At 37.8% G+C, this 22,451-nt stretch overlaps 1 protein-coding gene across 2 annotated transcripts in view; it reads right to left on the bottom strand.

Moving 5' to 3' along the window:
* mfrn (mitochondrial iron transporter mitoferrin) overlaps positions 1 to 22,451 on the bottom strand; it is a 143,519-nt gene that overhangs the window by 14,017 nt on the left and 107,051 nt on the right. The window contains exon 5 of one of the 2 annotated variants that reach the window (XM_090371963.1): positions 18,299 to 18,369. The exons of the other annotated variant lie outside the window; for it this stretch is intronic. The gene's annotated coding sequence lies outside the window, so the exon portion shown is untranslated. Of the gene's footprint in view, positions 1 to 18,298; positions 18,370 to 22,451 lie in introns of those variants that run through there. 2 annotated transcript variants of the gene reach the window in all.

Below are 22,451 nucleotides of genomic sequence, written 5' to 3'. Positions count from 1 at the left end.
TAGGAGGGAGCATATGAGGAGAGCTTTTCGATCAATTCTGCCCTGGAGAGACTGTGCAAGGCTCAAGGGGTAGAATTTTTCTCAGCCTGGTCAGTGCTTGTTAACAAGAGAGACTGCTTCTACAGGGATGGGATACACATAAATAGAAAGGGTGCAAGAATATTTGCTGATGCTATCAAGGCAGAGTTAGGTGGGTCGGAAAACTGCTAGCTTGGGGGGGATACACAGAACAATAGATTAACAGTAGCCGCTGGCAGAGGTAAAAGTGATTCTTACACTACTTCTATTGAAATGCAATTGAGCAGAAGCCTGGAAAGCAAGGCAATGGGGATTTCCAGGACTGCTGGGAGTCAGTGGAACAAGTAAATACATGGGCTGTGTTAGGGTAACTAAGAGTAGAAACAGGTGCATGTATACTTGCATGTACACCAATGCTAGCAGTATAGTTAATAAATTTGATGAGCTTGAAGTGCTAGTGAAAACATCAAAGGCAGATATTGTTGGGATATCAGAGACATGTCACATAGACAAAAGCAGTGCAGAACTGGAATTTGGGGAGTACAATGTGTACAGAAAGGGAGGAGGGGCTATGTTGTTAATTAAGAAACACATAAAATCTAAGGAAGTAGATCCAACTGAAGTGGGTGGACAATGCAATGTTGAATCTGTTTTGTGTGACATAAGCACTGGGAAAAGAAAAATGAGAGTAGGTGTGTGTTATAGGCCAAATGAATCGGATGATTATAATTGTGCAGAGAAATAGAGTGGACCAGTAAATCAGAGTGTCTTATAATGGGGGATTTTAATTTCCCCAGAGATTGATTGAAATTTGTGGGTTGGTCACTCACACACTAGCAAGGCTTTTGTGGATTTATTGAATGATTGTTTTCTACAGCAGCTTGTTCGGGAGGCAATTAGAGGGAATAATACTCTTGATATGATTATCAGTAGTGATTCTTCATGCATCAAGAATCTGTAGATAAAGGAACCACTAGGTGGCAGTAATCACAGTGTGCTGAAGTGCGATTTACTTAAAGAGGTAACTACCATCAAGGGTAAAGGGAAGGGTTTTTGCTTTCGTAAAGGTGACTACGGTGGTCTGAGACAGTATTTAAGTTCTATACGGTGGGACCAACTGACGATGTTACCAACAGCAAATTCAAAATGGGAAGCATTCATGGAATTAATCTTGGAAGCTACTAGGCTTTTCATACCAACAAAGAAATACTGTTCAAGATTTAAGCCTAAATGAATGTCAAATGAACTAATTACATGTGACAGAGAAGAAAAATGCATGGGATACATATAAATTAACATGTGACACAGAAGGCTATGATAGATATAAGCTGGTCTGTAACCAAGTTACAAAGGAGGTTAGGCAGGGAAGGCAGATTACGAGAAATCTTTGGCAAAGGATGTAAAGAAAAACAGCAAAGAGTTCTTTACTTATGTAAACTCTAGAAGGAAGGGGATAAATCAGATTGGTCCACTTGATATCGATGGTTCAACTGTTGATGATCCTGCTCAGGTAGGTAACAAACTAAATGAATATTTTGCATCTACATTCACACATGAGGAGTTATTCAGTGAGAAGAATGCCAGAGGTCTATGAAACTCTGGCAGTAAGCTAGATAATCTTGAAATAACTGAGAGTAAAGTGGAGGAGAAATTGTTGAAGATAAACATAAGAAAGGCAACTGGGGGTGGATGGAATCTCTCCAGTTATATTAAAGGAAGCAGCAAAGGAAGTAAGCAAACCCTTAGCCATAATTATGAGAGCTTCCCTGGAATGAGGGGAGGTACCCATGGACTGGAGATGTGCAAATGTGAACCCAATCCACAAAGGGAGACACAGGTAATTACAGGCCTGTTGGTTGAGCTTCTGTTCCAGGGAAATTAATCGAGGCACTGGTTAAAGAAGCATTGCAGAATCATTTAGACAAGACTTCAGTTATAGCTTGGACACAGCATGGGTTTGTTAAGGGGAAGTCGTGTCTGACAAATTTGATTGGATACTATGATGTAGTCACAAAGGAACTGGATGCAAAGAATAATTTTGATATCATACATTTGGATCTTAGAAAGGCCTTTGATACTGTTGCACATGAAAGACTGCTGAACAAATTGGAGCAGTGTGGCATTGGAGGCAAATTGCTACTATGGATAAAGGGATGGCAGAGTGGGAGAAGACAGAGGGTGGTAATCAATGGACACTGTTCTTCGTGGACTAATGTTATTAGTGGAATCCCTCAGGGTCCATTGTTGTTTTCTGTGTTTGTAAATGATATTGATGATGGTATAGCAGGCTTAATGTCCAAGTTTGCAGACGATACGGAGGCTGGCAGGGTTGTTAATGACAGTACACTGCTGCAATAGGATTTAGAAAAGTTGAGCAGATGGGCTGAGAGGTGGCAAATGAAGTTTAACATTGACAAATGTAAGATAATACATATGGGAAGCAGTAATTCCAGAGTAACGTATCAACTCTCTGGTACCACACTGACAGTGGTAGAGAATGTAAAGGACCTGGGGATAATTGTGCAGGTAGATATGAAGTTTTCTGAGCAGTGCAGACAGTCTGCAAGAGTAGTTCATGGTGTCTTGTCAATGATATACAGGAATTTTTCTAGCAGGGATAAGGAGGTGATTATCCCTTTGTATTAGGCAATGGTGAGTACTATATACAGGTCTGGAGGCCTCATTTTAAGAAGGATGTAGAGCTGTTGGAACAAGTACAGAGAAGGGCAACAAGATTAGTGAACAGAACAAAGGGTTGCTCTTACGAAGAAAGGCTTAAGTTTTGCAAATTACAGTGTCTGGAGACTAGGCACCTGCAAGGTGATCTGATTGAGGTGTATAATGCCTTGAATGGTTTGAGCATGCTCAATGCTGATGCAAACTTCCTCTTGCTCAGAATAATCGCCTGAGAGGGCATATAAATTCAAACTGAGGAAAGACGGTTGTAGGATAGATGTGCAAAATTTGCCTTTAGCCAGTGGGTGGTTGACTGCTGGAACAAACTTCCATCTGTTGTAGAAGTTGATAGCTTAAATAGATTCAAGGCAGAACTTGACAAACATTTGGAGCGAGGAAATGGGTGAAATAAGGGTTATTGATCAATTGTTGAAGCAAACTTCCATCAGTGTTTTGAAAGTAGGTAGTTTGAATAAATTTGAGGAATAATAGACACATTGTTGCAGGGGGACATAAAGATGAGGAAATGCTATTTAAGCTTGCTTCCTTTCATCATAACCTCTGCTTATACTAACTATTCCATGCTACCTTCTGTTCTATCAAATTCACTAAATCTCTTTTCATCCATCTTGGCATCTCCTGGCAATCTCCTTAAAAGATAAATATACCAGTAGATTCTTTGCTGATGAATATCTTGAGGGTACAGCGAATGATTTTTTTTTTTTTTTTTTTTTCAAGAGAAAACTATCAAGCATATGGAAAAGTACAGTAAATATAAAATTATTTCCAACACAATTTCAACAAGTCCCAATATCAAACATTTGTGATAAAACAACCTTTTTGACAATAGATGAACCTATGACACAACAGATGGTCTATGAATGCATTCTGAAAGGGAACCATCCTCTGAGATACTAAAATTTATTTTTGGCAGTATATTGGCAAAAAAGTATATGGTCCTTCAGGTTGTCGCAGACATTCTCTCAGATAGGCCAGACAAGCTGTGCTTGCTACCCGGGAGTCTAAAATGCTGATGGAAATGATATTCGGGTGACACTCAAGTCCAATTTCGGCGAAGTCCGGATGGTCTGTGACAGCCAAAACGTCTACTTGCACCTTCACGATGGTGGGAGACTGTTAGTAATCCTGGGTATTACTAACAGTCTCACCATCTTGCGCATGAAGTAAATCTTCATGCGCAAGCACACTGTGGGTGACCACCCAGGTGTGAACCAATGTAAGTAGGGGTCGAGGTGTGGCACCCACACAACATGCAGGAAAGGCTGACCCTATGTGTTACTAGGCAATAGGTGGTAGATGACTCTCATCAACCGGTGCAATACAACCACTTTTCTTATTGGAGACTTGAAGTGGTGGAACCAATGTTTAGTCTCCAGAGTTAAGTTCCGGGCAACCCTTCTCCATCTTTTCCATCATCCAGTATGACCGATGTCTTTTGAGGTTAGAATGAACACCATGGCAAGATCCAATCTTCCTTACATTTCGAGGGTACAGCTCTAAAACGGTGTTCGCAGGCCAGCAGTTAGTACACCGGACTGAACCTATTGGTAACTCTCTAGGAGGCTTCCGAATCAGCTAGTGTATAATCTTGCTACCTCTACTCTGCCAGATAGTGACTGGAGGGAGTCCAAGTACTGTGTATGCGGGGGGCATTGTCGAGGCCACGTTATGTCAAGGATCTGGGTATATTCTTTCCATGTCTACGCCATATCCTAAAATTTCATTACTTCATACAGCATTTCCCCCCACTTTTTCTTGCTATCGAATACACCATGAATTGTCAAACTAATACAGTAAGCTTATCAGCGAAAAGATCTAAACCTCCCAAACACTTCAAAGTTCATTTTACAAATATACATGGTCTCAGTTCTAATCTCAATTATGTCCATTTCCACTTACAGTCTTCCAAACCCCATGTACTTTTTCTGACAGAATCTCAGTTATTGGTTGATTCAACCACTGCTCATCTCAGTTTCCCAAATTATTCGCCGTATGATTCCTTTTGCCTCAAAGTTGGTACTTGTGCATATGTCCGTTCCGATATTCCCTGTCAGAGACTTGGTAATTTGGAATCTCCTCTCTTCGAACTTCTCTGGCTTAAAATCTCTCTACCTCATTCTGTCAAATTCATCTGTTGTCTCTACCATTCTCCCAACTCCATTAATCACTTTGACTTCCTCTCTTATGCAAATTGACTTTCTCCAGTACAACTTTCCTAACAGTGACGTAATTTTCCTTGGTGATTTTAATGTTCACAACTCCATCTGGCTTCCATTCTGTAGTCACACAGACCCAGCTGGTCGAGATGCTGAGGCTTTTGCAATTACTAATGACCTCGCACAGATTGTTCATTTACTTACCAGAATACCGGACAATCCTAACCATACAGCCCACACGCTTGATATTTTTCTCACAAACATCACTTCTAAGTACACGGTCGAAGTGAGTGGTCCTTTAGGCACCTCATATCACAACTTGGTGATTGTCTCTTCTCCAATGGAGCCTTTATCTCATGGCTATTCCCATCATCGTATTGTTTGTCATTACAAAAATGAAAAAAAATGGGATGCCATTTGAGATTTCTTTTCTTCTTTTCCTTGGTCGGATTACTGTTTCAAAACTTCTGATGTCAACGTTTGCTCAGATCGTGTCAGTGAAATTATTCTTGTAGGAATGGAATCCTTTATTCCACACTACATGTTAAAATCTCATCCTTTATCTAAACCTTGGTTTTCTAATAAATATGCTAAGGCCCTTCAAGAGAAGAATGTTGCATATCGTAATTGGCTTGTTTCCAATTCTTCAGTTTCTTTTTCTGTTTAAACCAAAGTTCCCAATAAGTGTAAAGCAGTTATTAATCAGTCCAAACTAGATTTTGAACAGGCCGAGGGTAGAAAACTTATTTCTTGCCCTAATGGTAGCTGAGCATTCTGGTCTCTTTCCAAAGTTATTGGCCGCAACTTTTGCCCATATCTGCTCCCACCTCTGTCAAAACCAGATTCTATTGTCACTTCAGACAAGGATAAAGTTGACCTACTAGCATCCCATTTTTCTTCCAACTCATGTATTAATGATATTGGTAAAACACCTCCCAACACACTCCATTCAATGCCTCCTGTAGTCTTCCGTCATAAGGATATTACCCATTTATTCAATGGACAAATTCAATGGAAAAGTTCGGTGAAACACAAGCAGCTGCTCTTGACATCTCAAAGGCTTTCAATTGTGTTTGGCATAAAGGTCTTCTAAACAAGCTTCCATCTTATGGTTTGCCAACTGTGTTTTTTGTAATTGGTTACCAGAATACCGGTCAGAGTTTTCTTTCTGACCGCTCACTGAGGGTGATGGTAGATGGTTCTCTCTCCTAACTTCTCCACTAATGCTGATGTCCCCAAAGGTTCAGTTCTTTCCCCTCACCCTTTTCCTCTTGTATATTAATGACCTTTCATTGACCAGAAATCCAAGATGATAGCACCTTGCATTCCACTTTTCAGTTTGAGAAAAAAACTCCAGTTTGGGGGCACCGTTCATCTGGGACGGTGCCCTCAAAACCTCTTTCTCGGGATTCTAGATTACATTCAGAATAGGGCAGTTAGGTTAATTAATGACTCCTCTCTAACAGAGTCTCTCCACTTGCTGTCTCATAGATGTACTATTTCTGCTGCATGCCTTTTCTACAGATACTTCCATCGGCACTGTTCCTCTGAATTGGCTTCTATAATTCCCGATCTCTCCTTCAAAACTGTCCGAACACATGCCGCCAACATCCATTTATTGTCCAACTGTTCCCCGTTTCCCTGACAATAGAGTCACCAACAACTACTAGTTCCAACAACTACTAGTCCAATGCAGAATGGGACCAGCGCATTCTGCATTGGTGGTTGCCACTGTGTTGCGTGATGATCAAGTGCAAGCTCTGGCGTTGATGTGGGCAGCTGAGAGCTTGATGGGCCCTCAATTTAGATTCTTCGAGGGCATCCACTCTGTCCTTTAAGCTCTCATACATGCCCATAACAACACTGAGTTGTCGCCTCATTTCCTCACATAGCGCACACTCAAAAACATCCCCCTTGGCAATATCATGTCCCGTACCTGATTGTTCCACAAACATCAAGCAAGCAGTGCATTTTAAAAGGCTGTGGTTCAGAGGCAACTGCGCCCCTCAGTTCTCCCAAGTCACAGCACTCCATTTAGATTGAGCCTTTTGCTTTGCTGCTCTGGTCTGAGTCATGATTTGGATTCAATTTTAAAAAAATTTCAATTACAGTACAAAATTATAACCCTAAACTTGTATCCCAACTTCTATATATATTTTTTCAGTATCAAGTATTATTATCTTCGAGTTTCTTTATATAACTTCTGTATCAAGTTATGTATTAATTAATTATGTTACGTTTGTAAAATCTAAGTCATTATATGTATTTAGTTAAAAAGTACAATTTAATTGACAATGAAGTTCAACAAGATTAATATATTTTACTGATTAATTGATAATATTATATACTATACTATACTAGGCTAACGCTGTCTAGTTCGGGATATAACATTGTATCGTATAACAATGGCGGCAAGTTATGAACGGTAAATCTACAGACACTTAAGTATTAATTAACTTCCAAAATCTCGCTGTCTCTATTCAGAATAAACCAAGGACCTTGACTAGGTCTATAAGTTACTTACAGAAAATAATTTAATATAACAATTAGGCAATAATGCAGCTAAATATAGCTAAAAAACTTTCCGTTCGCCGGCTCTGCAAAATTTGTAAAACACGTGGATTAGCTACCCTTACCGATACTAAGTAATAATCTACAAAATCTCTATCTGAGTTAAAATTTAAACTTAATATAGTAACTAGAAATATAAGGCTACTCTAGAAAATAAGTTAATATGCCAATTTAAGTTAATAAAAACAGAAAAAAACTTCTCTATTTTCCTGAGCTGTAAAAACTTCACCTGCATAAGGCTACTGTCGTTCCCACATTTTTTTGCCCTGGAGGATAACTTTTCCACAGGTTACTGGCCCCACCACATGGAGGCAGAAGCGGCACCACCCAGTGACCAAGCAGCTAGAGAAGTTAGTTGGTTAGTAAGAAAGATTATAAAAATACAAAGAAAAGAAAGGTGGTTTTCCTTTCTGGGTTCTCACTCAAAATTTGTTAAGTACAGAACCACTTACAGTGAACTGATAATAATAAAGGCACTAGAAATTAAACAGAACAAACTCACTGGGAAAATCACTCTAAATATTGTTTGAGAAAAATCACTTGGACACTAGCACTTGGCACTCAGGGCCAAAGATGAATTGAGCATTATGGTGTATGGTGCTTGTTAAAATCTCCCAGAATATAGAAAGGTGTAGGTAGCTGTTTTCTCACATATTATGGGTCAGAAAAAAGTATATGTATGATTTGGTGTGATATATATGGAGACAACTGTTAATGCAATACCAAATATAATTACATGTTGCAACAGCTCCTAAAGGTGTTAGTAGAGTAATATGTCTGGAGGGAATATTCTCAATAATGAGTATTGCTACAACTCAATGTTCCACACTGAAGGAACATCTATCATTCCAACGCATAATATAATGCTTAATTGACAGTTGTGAAATGTGAGATTTGTCTCCTATAGACAGATTATATTGTGCAAGATCACTTTCAGAACATGACCCAAAATAACTGTCATCCAGAACATCCAGATTGCTATGCCCCCAACAGTTCCACTGGATTATTGTATTCAGTATTTAGGTTCAATAGATCTTGCCTTGTTTCAAAGAGGCTGGTTTTGCTTGTAAATTTTTGCTTTATTTTTCTTAAGAGGATACTGCCTGGGTGAAATCTGCATTATCTGCACATATTTCACAGATTGCATCTTCCCGTATTTGATTGTCAATAGTCACATTAGAAGTATCTTTCTTTTCAATTATCTTGACATCTGGTTGCTTCTTTTGACATTTGTACTGTTAGGTTAATAATAGGAGGAATAGAAAGCAGTTTTTTTTTTTTTTTTTTTTTAAGGAGCATTAGCAACTAAGGCCATATTGCTCCGGGGATATGCGGTGGTCATTCCGCATGATCTTTCCGCATGATCCATATTTGGTGGCTCACGGGCTCGAACCCCGGTCTAATCAAGAAGCATGTGCTACGCACTGCTGCTCCTGCCCACATGGCTACGGAGGTGCCAATAGAAAGCAGGGTATCATCATGAACTTGATCCAGCTTACGTTTTTTAAGACCTGTTCCATTGTAGCTCTTGGAGGTGGTCTTTGATTTTGCCATCTTTGTCTTGATCGGCCCACATCTCTCTCTCTTGCCTGTAGGTTTCTAGTTAAATGCTAATTTTGGGACCGTTTGGGGGGGTTCATTCTTTTTATGTGACTGATCCATTTTTTCTGATACCATATTATTTACTTTTAATTTCTGACGACTGTCTGAATTTCTTTGATGATCTAGCCTTGTAAAGCCTAATAATGATCTTAATCTCATTTGTTCTGCTTCTAGTTTTTGTGCATCTTTCTTATTTATTACCCCCAAGTCTCACAACTGTAGAATAGAATAGAAGAGGGCTGATTTTGAAGCGATGTTGCGCAATTTTAATTTTGTTTCAGTTCCGAAGTGGCATTTAACCATTCTGTTCATTTTATTATATTTTTGTAGTTTAGTGTCGATGTCTTTTCCTTCATTTAATATTAAATTTCGCAAATAGGTGAAATCAGATATTTGTTCTATTACTTTGTCATCAATAACAATTTGACTCTTTGTATGATTTTTCCACATAATCCCATTAATTTTTTTTTTTTTTTTTTTTTAGGTGGAGATCATCTCTTACTTTTTGACTATTTTATTCAGTTCATTAACTCCTATCTGTAGTTCATCTTCTGATTTTGCAATTATAACTTGATTGTCAGCATATAATATAGTTTGAATGTTATTCCTGTTCAACTATATTCTGTTGTTAACTGTTTGTTTCTATGTTTTAATAATTTTATTTATGTAAATATTAATAAATTTGGTGATAGTCCACATCCAATGTTTGGCTCCTTTTTTGGTGTTAATTGGGGCTGATAGCTGGCCATTAGAATATTTCATGCAAGCTTTTGAGTTTTTATATAAGCTTTGTACTGCTTTCCGGAGTTGGGTTGGGATATTTTCTTCATGTAAAATCAGCCAAAGTTTTTCCCAGTTTACACTGTCATACACTTTTTCATAATCAATAAACAGCAGAAATGTTGGTAGGTTAAAATCTCTTCTTTTCTACAAAATTTGTTGTAGTGAGAAAATAGCGTCTGTTGTACTTCTTTTCTAAACCCACATCATTCTTCCAGAAATTGACGACTAAATTTGTTAAGTTTATGCTTTAGTATACTAGAGCATAGCTTTGATGCAGTTTATAGCAGTGTTATCCCTCTGTAGTTGTTAGGGTTATTTCTGGAACCTTTTTTGTGTAAATTGATTACTATTCCTGTTTCCCAATCTTTGGTATCTGTTGCTTATGCAATATGATGTTAAACAATTTTAGCGCATTTTTTAGTAAAGTATCATATTTATATAAATATGAATAAATTTATATAAATTTAAACATGCTATCATATTTAAATAGTTATGAACTTAACACTCATAACGGCAAGTTCAAACTGTCTATGCCTGTGCTTTTTTTTTTTGGTTTTTGTAATATTAGATCTAGTTCTTCTGGTGTTATATTGTCTTCATCTTCACATTCGCTAGTTCCAGACCATAGTTCGGAATAGTGCTTGAGAAATCCATTCTGCTTGAGAAATGGAATTGGTTTTTATTTGATCATTTGTATCTAGTTGTAATTCCTTAAAAATTTAGAAACTTCTTCTCTGTGGGCCCATGATATCATGTTCCAAGGATTTAACAAATTTATCCCAGTCATCCCGTCAAATTCTTCTGGTTAGTTTTCTGACTTTTGCTCTAAGCTTTTTATATTTTATGTGTAAATGTAGGTCTTGAAGTTTGTAGGAACAGTTTATAGGCCCTTTTTTTCCCCTCGTCAATTGTTTATTTTTTTCTTTTCGATTTATATCCAAAACTTTCTTCAGCAGCTCCCAGAATTGATTTTTTTATGTGTTACCAGATTTCCTCAACTCACTCTCATCTGATTTGAGTTTATCTTTCAATCAACTTTCATACAATAATTTAGTGCTTTCATTTTCCAGCAAATGTATTTTTAATTTCTTAGTAGTTGTTGTTGGTATTTTCTTCTTTTTATTAAATAATTTCTTTTTATTTTGAAAGTACCTTCTAGTAGGTAGTGATCACTGTCAATTTCACTGCCTCTAGTGTCTCTAATTTTGTTATTTAAATTTTCTTTAATGATAATACAATCTATTATAGACTGTGTTTCTTGCTTTCCATGTGTCTGAAAAATATATCTGTGATTTTAAGTTTATTAAAAATGCAGAAGTCTATCAAAAATCTTCCATTATTGTTGACCATGGGTTCATCTTCTGATCCTATACATTTTTCTATTGATTGAGCACCAACTCTTGCGTTAAAATCTCCTACTGGTATGAGGTATTAATTTGGTGGCAGACTTACCTCATGAAACACTGGTCACATATCCGGGGGAACTTCCAAATACTTGAAATAAGCTCAGAGAAAACAGGGTATAGCTTTAAATTGATTTTCGTGTATTTCTGGCTGCCCTTTAAGTACGGATCTGGACCCATCTGCGGGGATATGCAGTGGTCATTCCCTGACCTTTCCACATCCTCCGTATTTGGTCACAGCTCGAACCCTGGTCTAATCAAGGAGCATGTGCTACGCACTTTTGCTCCTGCCCACCTGGGTACAGAGGCATCCCATCTGCAACTAAGACACTTGGAGAGACAAATATGTCTATCTGAATAGCTGCAGTACATTTTCTGTGTGCACCTGACTGAAATTGGACCACTGACATGCAGGTCTGAAGATTTGCAGTTGGTGATACCTGCTTTCTTTGATTCCTGATTTGTTACATTATATTTGAATTTTTTTCCTTATTTTTTCCATTGTTTGCTTTTGAATAGGCAGGACACTTTTGTAATTGGGCAGTACATTCTGTATAAGTGATCTTTAGATCTGCAGTCAACCCAGATGTCAATTACTCTACAGACTGTTTGAGAGTGACTGAATTTGTGACATTTTAAAGCATCTGAGGGGATCTGGAACACTGACTCCTTACAGTGCTGAAAGTACGAAACTTGGTTATTTTTTATTTTTTTTTTTTTTAGGAGCATTAGCAACTAAGGCCATATTGCTCCAGGATATGCGGTGGTCATTCCCTGACCTTTCCACATCCTCCGTATTTGGTGGTGATGGGCTCGAACCCCGGTCTAATCAAGAAGAGTGTGCTACACACTGCTGCTCCTTCCCACCTGGCTACGGAGGCGCCTCAAAGTAAGAAACGGAAAATTATGGAACAAGAACAAGCATTCCATCTTGCTTGGCTACTATTCTTTTGGCTTGTGTAACATTCTGAAAGTACAGTTCATTAACTATTTCATCTCCTGAGACATTTATTAAGCAGTGTGAGTTTACTCCCTTGGAATATTTAAGGTGACATGAGGAGTGCCCTTTGTAGGGATTCCACCAAAGATAGATATTATCAGAAGTTGCTCTGATCGTTGAGAGTCTAACATTTCTACAAGTAAGTCTCCTGATTGTAACCTGTGAATCATCTAAGGAGATGCCTGCAGGATTTTCCATCCATTTTGGAACAAGAAATGGTAAAAGCTTGTTTGAAGGATGATCTGTTGAAGATTAAGAATCTAGAATGTATATTGCCACAATTGTCTTTTTTTCTATCTTTTGATAGCAGATGGATTAATATCATCCTTGTGTCTGCCTCTCTAGTCAGGATTGTCTGATCCAAGTAATATGTTGTTGATGAATAAGACCATTTTCTACCACCCTAAGTGGTAGAAAATGAAAAAGACCTGGGAGTAATTGCAGACAGGCTGCAAGAAATTTTGCTACTCAAATAATCATGCATTTTTTATTTATTTATTTTATTACTTTTTTTTTTTTTTGGCTGATGCTACATAAGCTCATATGCTTGCTTTCTTGCGTCACATGCCTTTATTGCTATTGTTATTACTATGTCCGTGACTGCTCCTTTTCATCTCAGGAGTAAGGTCTTTTCCTACTGAAGTTACCAAGTTTAGATTAGGGTAAATATAAGGAAGGTGGCTTTTATTTATAAGCCTTTGGTTTCTTTCCTTTAGGCAGTGTCAGAGAATAGGGAAGTTTTTATTCAAAGAAACTGCATTAAATTAAAAAGAATTTGTCCAGTGAAGTACTTTATAATCATTATGAATTCACTTGCTTACTAATGCTTGGCAGTCAGGCCACAACGGTGTGTGCATGCATGTGCGTGCTAATGAATGTAAATAGAGGGGCAGCCATTATAAACACCAGTTCATAACTCATTAGAATCACTGTAATTACTAATTACTCTCTTTAAGATATATTTTCCTATCAGGCTGGACTTCGAAAACACTCTGTATATACTCATTTTGATATTATATTAATGAGTGTATGTGTGCACACATTAATATAATATAGGATAATTTCTGAGGCCTAGTACTAATCTTGAGGAGCACATTGGGAGATCAATAATAAAGGAAACCGGTCATATTGAATAAGCATTCAAAAAAATTTCTTCTTCCTCCTTGAGTTAAAGGTTCTTGAAATTTTGCTACTCAAATAATCATGCATTTATTTATTGCATTTTGTTATTATCATTATAATTTTGTTTTGAAAAGTGATTGAAATGTCCACAGCCTAGAGGTATTTCTTACTTCAAATAACAAGTGATTTCTACATACAGTGCCATTTTCTATGATATGCAGCATACTTTTCGACATGTGCTTTTGAAGAAGTAAACCATATCTCACTCCTGGAAATCAATTGTACAGGATTTAAGCTACAAAAGCAAAGAAACTACATAATCAGTTTTTTAAAAAATAAGATTTAACATATATTGTTTTGATGCCTCTTATTTCACTGCAAAACTTCAAAAAACTATCTTGACCAGGTGTTTTTAGACATTTTTATAAGAACTTTTTTTTTTTTTTTAGTTATTAATGATCTTCCAATAGAGAGTGTGTGTGTGCGCGCGTATGCATGCATGCACCAGAGTAAGGCACACAATAAATACGAAAAAGTAGTATATACATAAACATCCCATTCATACTTGATCTTTTCGCATACCCACATTGCACAATCTTCTTCAATATGGACAGGGTGTGAATAGGTATTGATGGATATATATTCCAATTTGAAGGATTTTTAGGAAATCTTTTCACAAATATGAAGGTACTGCAATGGCATAAAATTACAAGCAAGCAAGATGTCTTTTTTTCTGTATGTGTAAATTTTGTAATTCAGATCCAGTAGATTCCAGTAATTTTAAGCTATGTGAAGCTCTGCACTGGATTTGGTTATACCTAAATCCCTCACACAATCATCTGATTCTTGCTGATTAGAGAAATATGCTACTTTACTTGAACAGGCTTCTCTGGTATAATCCTAATTATCACATTTCCCAGATTCATCATCCAATTTTGAACAATTCTCTGGACAGTAGATTGGGAATTGGCAGGTCTTCATTGTGTGGCACTGGAGAATAGCAGATGCTATATTACATTAGAAAGAGTGGATCTTAGGCTAACTGAATCAGCCATTTGACCAGTACCCTACGGAGAAGGATTTCTCATTTGTGAGCCACCAACTGAATGTGTTTTAGAATCTGATGAAGAGCAGGTGATGGCCAAGATAAATCACCTGGAACCCCCCCCCCCCAACATCAACAGATCCTGATTTTATTTTATTTGCAATTTCCCTTCTGCAGAGCCACACAAAATGAATTAAATAATCTTATCAGAGATCTTGATTTACCAAAAATAAGGCAGAACTTTTAGGCTCCTTCAAGATAATCTTTAAGTGTCTATATACTGCCAAAAGGATTTAATCTAGTTTTTTTTTAAATGGAAAATAACCTTCTTGCCTGCACTGAAATCAATTATTTATTGGACTCACTTAATATTGACAACTCTCAAGACTTCATAGATTCTTCTAAATTGGGTTTAAAAGCAGTGCTACTACAAAGGCAACATACTACTATAAATTCCAATAGGCCATGCAGTTCACATGAAAGAATTATACAATAACATGAAGCTTCTTACTCAATCCATCAACTACCAAGGGATACCAATAGCAGATTTGCTGTGACTCAAAAGTTATTGCCATCTCGTTAGGAATGTGGCAGAGAAACACAAAATTTTGCTGTTTTCTTTGTGAATGGGACAGCATGGTCTTCTCATTGCACAAGAAAAGCCTGGCCTTCAAGGTAATCACTTGATTCAGGGGTAAAAAATGTCCATTATAGCCCACTAGTTGAACCAAGCAAAATCCTCCCCTACACATAAAATTGGAATTTAAGAAACAAATTTGTTAAGGCTCACCTTTCAAATACCTCACTGAAAACTTTCCAAGACAGTAAGGCATGTTCACTGGCGCACAGATAAGGACAAGGACAAAGATTTGACCAGATCCTGCATGGTGATGAGCAAGTGGCCTGGGATGCTTTCAAACTTGTAGAAACAAAATTTCTTGGAAACAAAGCAGATAACTAAACAGCTAAGTTTTGAGAAACCTATCAATCATACCATAAATTACGCTGCAATATGTCATTAAATGTACACTTTTTTCACTCCCATTTAGATTTTTTCCTCGGACAACTGTGGCGTATTAAGTAATGAGCATGTTGAAAGATTCCATCAAGACATCTTAGCAATGGAAAAGTGATACCAAAGCAAATGGAACTCTGCAATGCTAGTTGGCTACTGCTGGATTGTGGCAAGAGATGCCATAGATGTGGGGTACAAACAAATGAGAGGCAAAGAAAAATAAGCGTGAAATGTGAATCAAGTGATTTAATGTATCGGGTTTCTTATTATTTTAAACTATTTTCTTATTTTTTAAACTGTTTTTTTTTAATATAATATAACATGTTTTTCGATATAAGATATATTAAAAGAGTATGATGGATATTCTTTATTTATTTATCCCATTTTATGCTTATGTAGCTTATTTTATAGAATACGATACAGCAGTATTTTCAAAACTTAAGCAAAATAATTTTTTAATGCTGATTTCTGAACTCTACACATGGAAAACAATACAGAAAAATACTTTCGTGAAAGAAACAAAAAAAAAAAAAAAAAAATTGAAAATTTGTTAACTGGTGTTATGAATAGAAAGGGTTAAAATTGTACAGATAAATGCCCAGCGGGCTAAGATTGTTACACTACAAATGAAACACAACATTCTCAGCCCACTGTGCCTAAAGATTGGTTATCACCAAGGTTTTATCCTCGTGTGATGATCATGGAATCTGTTGTGAGGTTATAAGTGAATTTGGTGTTATCAACTTTGTGGCCTGTACTATCATTATGGGTTGCTCAGATATTATATCATAGTGGGGATGGGTTTCAGTGCAACTTCGCCAATCTAGGGATGGTGCAGTATCCAATAGCAGAAGCTTAGAACTTGGGCAGTTTCACTCAACCTCTGGTTTGCTGGTACTAAATGTGTTGAGACATTCCCTACCTTCTCCTCTGTACATGGAGAGTCATTTATAGACTTTACAGTTTGTTTTTGACTACTTTTTAATATGATCTTTGATTGGGAAGTTTGTGAAAGCTGGATTACTACTAATCACAGGTGCATTGATTTAGTACTGAGGATCAGTCTTGCAAGCCATAAAATATAAGCCTGAAAGATTTTTGGTTAAATCTGCCAAGTTGGATCAGTTTGACCAATATGTTTCTAATGAAATTGATTTATGTAATTAGAACACTTTTAATGCAAATGAAAAGGTTAATGTTATTTTCAAAATATCTTGTATGCTGCTTTTAATAAATTACAAAAAGATGCAAGGTAATTAAATGCCCAGTTTTCTGGTGGAATCCTGAATTAACAGATGTGAAGAAGTGTGTTATAAAGGTAAGAAGACAGTTTCAAAGGTGCAGAAGATTTGGAGTAAGAATATATAAGGGTTCAAGGCTCCAGGGATTGCTGGAGTTCTGTATTTAATATAATTACTGAAAAGTCTAACTTTGTTAATGTTAATTCTACCATTACTAGAGATAATGCACATATACGAAGGTGGCTCAATAAAGAATTGCCCTGACCTAGCTGCAGAGGTGTTAGCCTGTTGATTCTTGGCACAGGTTTTAGTCCTTCTCTACATAGCCACCATGCAGATTTACACATTTTTCCCATCGACGGATGAGGCTACAGATATTGTTTTTGTAGAAGTGGTCAGATTGGTCTTTCTGCAACAGAGTCATTGAATCATGACTCTATTGCAGAAATTAGTGTCTCGTCATCAGGGAAGTGGGTCTCCTGAAGAATTGATTTGAGGGAAGGAAACAAGAAGTCTGATGGTGCAAGATCGGGTGAGTAGGCTGGATGGGGCAGTATTTCATATCCACAAGTGGTTGTGTTGTTGCAATTTCAGAAGTGTGAACTGGGCATTGTCTTGAAACATTCTCACACCTTCGGACAGCATGCCACACCTACATGTTTTGATTTTCTCCCGTAATTTTGTGAGTAAGCTGGCATAATAGGCACCTGTAACTGTTCTATCTTTTGGCAGGTAATCAGTCATTATTACGCCTTTCTCATCCCAAAACACTGTCAGCAAGACCTTTCCTGCTGACGCTTGGATCCTTGCCTTCTTGGGGGGTGGGGAACCATGATGTCTCCATACCATGGACTGCCTTTTTACGTTCAGGGTCAAAATGGTGTATCCAACTTTCATCCTGAGTGATTCCACAAGAGAAAAAGTCTTATTCATTTTTTTTGGCAAAGGGCTAACAACTCTTGTGATTTCTGTCGTCAATCAGCCTTCTGGAAACCAGTCAATAATCGGGGGATCTATCTTGCACTCAATTTCCGTAAATGGAGTTGGTCATGAAGGATTGTTTCAACACAGTCCACGCTAATCTTCACCTCCTGGGACAATTTACGCACAGATATCCGGCAATCTTCCACGATTAACGACTCCACTTTTCTGATCGTGCTGTCACCAATGGATGAATGGGGATGACCTGGAATGGGCTCAGATTCTACCGATGTCCGACCACACCTAAACTGTCTATGCCAGTGCTTCACAATGCCATATGATGGGGAGCTTCATCCTTATATACAGCAGTCATCTCCTTGTGGATTTCTTTAGGAGATTTCCCCTTCAAGAACAGATACCGGATTACAGCTCTGGCTTCAACTTTGTCCATGATGCTACTTCGTCACACGTTCAGCTCTGTAAAAAAAAAACAAATTAAGACACGGGACTGAAATTTTACACATTTATTACAGAGATATGCAATGATGCTACACACAAAATATCATGACTCTGTGATATGTGGAAGTAGGTGAGGGCGATTCTTTATTGAACCACCCTCGTAGTTGGCTTAGAACAATCTGCTGAAGGAATTCTGGATGAACTGCTTCCTTTTCATACTGTACATGAGGAACAGAAGACCGTTTTGTTTGATAACTTATTTCTCCCTAGCTTTTCTCTAGCTGAGCTGCCTGAGGCCACAGACCTTACTAAGGATGATGGATTTCCTGGAGGTTGCTGTAATTAAAAGGTTTTATGAACTGAGGCCTAACATGGCTTTAGACATTTTTAATTCTTGCTTAAAAGAAAGTATACTTTTCCCTTATCATGGAAAATAGCAATTCTTCATATCATTTTGAAGAACCTGGACAAGTCTCTAAATGATTGGGGGGGGGGGGGTATATTGGCAACGATTTATGGAAAGATTTACGGATGAGATTATATTTATGCAAAGATTTATGAAAGGTTGGTACTTATCCTAACACAATCCCTCATGTTCCATGAGGGATTGTGTTAGGATAAGTAATTTGGCTTTTAGAGGGATATGTCATCCAAAGACACTAAATGTTCAGTGAAGAGGGATGTTAGTGACTTTGCTCATTGGTACATTCTTGGTTTGTTCATGAATTTTAAGGGAGCATTTAATATACAGGGTGATCCAAAAGTCAGTAAAAAATTAAAGAATCGGTATTTCAGTGAATTTTTGATGTATGGTAACGAGATTAGCACAGAAATGTATAGAATTAAATTGTTTTTTTTTTCCCCGAAAGATGTAAAAATTATTTCCAAATATGTCCACCAGGTGGCACTTGATCTGTAACACCACAAAGCACCTCATTATAGTAAATGTTCAATGTGGTGGCCTTCATTGTTGAGAACTGCATGAAGACGAGTAATAACAACATTATGGACAACATGAAACAGCATTTCTGGAGGTATCATTGACACCTGCTGTCGTATAGAGTCTTTAAGCATTGCCAATGGTCTGGTTACATTGGTGGCCATTCATGCTCAAAGTGACGGTTTATCACTCAATTCTCTCCAAACGCTGAGAGTAACAGTTGTTTCATAGCAGAAGCAAAATGGGGTGGTGCTCCATCCTGCACGAATGTCACAACATCCAAAACTTGCCTTTCTCCCAGGCTAGGAATAACGCAGTTTCGTAACAGGTCCATAACGCTGACCTGTGACAGTTTCAAAACCAGAGCCACTGATTTCCTGAAAGAAAAATAGACCCTATAACAAAAGAAGAGGTGAATCCACATCACATCGTTACTTTTGACTGATGCAAAATAGTTTCCGTGTAAGCTCGAGGGTTTTCTGTTGCCCAAACTCTGCAATTGTGTGTTTACAGTATCATTAAGAGTGAAATGGGCTTCATTCATCCACAAAACATTTGACAGCCAGTTGTCATGTTCTTCAATTCGCTGAAAGAATCATAACGCAAATGCTTCCGGCTTTGCAAAATCAGGATGACTAAGTTCTTGAAGGTGTTGAATTTTGTACGGATATCTATGGAGGGCTACTCTTAGTGCTCTCCACACACACACACACTCCCATATGGGATGACAGTTTGACGTGAAACTTCATGAGAGCTTGCTTCTCCATGTGAATATGATGCCATTAGAGTATCCATGTCTTCCGCAACTGCAATTGTAGCACATGTTGATGGTCTTCCACTTCATGGACGATTTTGTAACGAACCAGCTGTCTCAAATTTCTTAATCATCATCTTTAGTCCTGCAACAGTCATTGGTCCTTTACCACGTCACATACCCTTCAGCTGACGGAAAGATCGCAAAGCTGCAGTTGCAGATTCAGCATTAAGGTAATAACATTTCACCAACAGTGCTTTATCTGGTAATGATAACATGATGGCTTAGCTTCTTTTCTTTCCCAAACGTTCACTAAAGTGCATAGCTGTTGCTCTTGAATTGCCTTTATAGCAGACACTTGTGCGACGTCATTCACGGTACAGCACCAACTGGTGGACATTTTTGGAAATAATTTTGACATTCTTTCAGAAAAAAAAAAATGAAGTAATTCTATGCATTTCTGCACTAATCTTGTTACCATATGTCAAAAATTCACTGAAATACTGAATCTTTAATTGTTCACTGACTTTTGGATCAACCGGTACTTTGATAGGAAGTGTACCAAAACATGTTTGGGACAGTTGTTTTCTGTATTTAGGAATTATTTTAGCGAAAGTAAGATCAAGGCAAGAACAATATTAGCATTAGTAAAGGCACATGATGCATGAAAGCAAGCTTATATAGCATCAACCAAAAAAAAAAAAAAAAATCTAACTTCATCTATCCAATCGCTCCAAATGTTTGTGCATCTATTTAAGCTACAGCTTATACGACAGATGGAAGTTTTTTTTTTTTTTTTTTTTTTGTAGTTGCTGGCGCATTGGCTTCTGTGGTCATAATGCACCTCCCAAGGTTTTTGCAGTACTTTGATCCAAGCCCGAGGCAGGATTCGAACCCGCAACCTTTGGGTTGCCAGGCAGGCACTTTACCCACCGGCGTGGAAGTTTGTTCCAGCAATCAACCACACACTGGCTAAAGGCAAACTTGTGCACATCTATCCTACAACTGTCTTTCCTCAATTTGAATTTATGCCCTCTCAAGCAATTATTCTGAGCAAGAGGAAGAATCCCATCAGCATCGAGCATGCTCAAACCATTCAAGGCTTTATTCACCTCAATCATATCACCCCGCAGGTGCCTAGTCTCCAGACACTGTAATTTGCAAAACTTAAGCCTTTCTCTGTAAGAGCAACCCTTGGTTCCATTCACTAATCTTGTTGCCCTTCTCTGCACTTCCTCCAGCAGCTCTACATCCTTCCTAAAATGAGGCCTCCAGACCTGTATACAGAACTCAATGTGTGACATGGCCATTACCTTATATAAGGGGATAATCACCTCCTTATCCCTGCTAGAAAAATTCCTGTATATATCATTGACAAGATACCATGAGCTACTCTTGCACACCATCTGCACTGCTCAGAAAACTTCATATCTGCCTGCACAATTATCCCCACATCCTTTTCATTCTCTACCACTGCCAGTGTAGTACCACACAGTTGATACGTTACTCTGGGGCTACTGCTTTCCATATGCAGTACTTTACATTTGTCAATGTTAAACTTCAGTTGACCTGCTCAACTTTTCTAGATCCTGTTGCAGCAGCGTACTGTCATTAGTGTCATTAACAACCCTGCCAACCTTCGTATCGTCTGCAAACTTGGACATTAAGCCTGATATAGCATCATCAATAAATACAGAAAACAAGAATGGATCCAACACTGCTCCTGACCACCTGGCTATGGAGGCGCCTTACTCTTACCGCTATCGTATTGGTGTTTTGGCTGGAATATCATAGCGTAAAAGAATAGTAGGGTTTTAATTGTAATAAATAAGTATTTTGAAGGTTTTAATCACTTTTTGGGAATATCTCTTTTGTATTTAGCTAAGGATATAACTAATTTAGCATTGTGATTGTTATGGTATGGCGTAACTTGATAGCATATATCTTTAATTTGATAGCTAAGGTATAAAATAAAACTATATAGCGGATACGTATTACTGCATTAGCTTAGTATTAGTATCGTATAATCAAGTATAGTATAGTAAATTAATCAAATAAATTTATTAACCTTATTAATTTTCATTGTTAATTAATTAATTCAATTAATCATATTTAAACGGAAATCATTCTCCAGATTAGAGCAGCAAAGCAACGTTCACAAACAAAAGTTCTACACAGCACTCCCGCTACTTTGTGAACTGTGTGGCTTGGGGTAGAACTGAAAGGGGCGATTCTTCAATGTATCACAGCCTAAAGAAATGTGCAACTTGTAAAATATTTGCAGACCTTTCTGGGATGGAACATGATGTTGCCAAGGGGGGATGTCTTTGTGTGTGCTCAATGTAAGCAGTGTGAAGAAATTAGGCACCAACTCAGCTTTTTTGTGGGCCTTTATGAGAGCTTGAAGGACAGGGTAGATGCCTTCGAAGGACTTAAATTGGGGGACCCATCAAGCTCTCAAGCGATCCATATCAATGCAAGAGCTTGCACTTGATCATCAGGCAACACAGCAGCAACCTTCAGGGCAGAATGTGCTGGTCCCACAAGAGCTAGTTATTGTCGGTGACTCTATTGTCAGGGAGACGGGTAATATATTGTGCAAAAAGGATGGGTGGAATAGGACCAGGGTATGTCCACCAGGGGCAAAAGTTGATGAAGTTGTAGAGCAGATATCATCTTTTAAGGTAACAAAGGGTGATATTTTTGTTGTGCACGTTGGCATGA

This window comes from Mastigoproctus giganteus, chromosome 4, assembly GCF_048544385.1.
Source record: "Mastigoproctus giganteus isolate SK-2022 chromosome 4, ASM4854438v1, whole genome shotgun sequence".
NCBI lineage: Eukaryota > Metazoa > Arthropoda > Arachnida > Uropygi > Thelyphonidae > Mastigoproctus > Mastigoproctus giganteus.
Note: the sequence above shows the minus strand (reverse complement) of the source record. Positions and strands in the feature narration are given on the sequence as shown.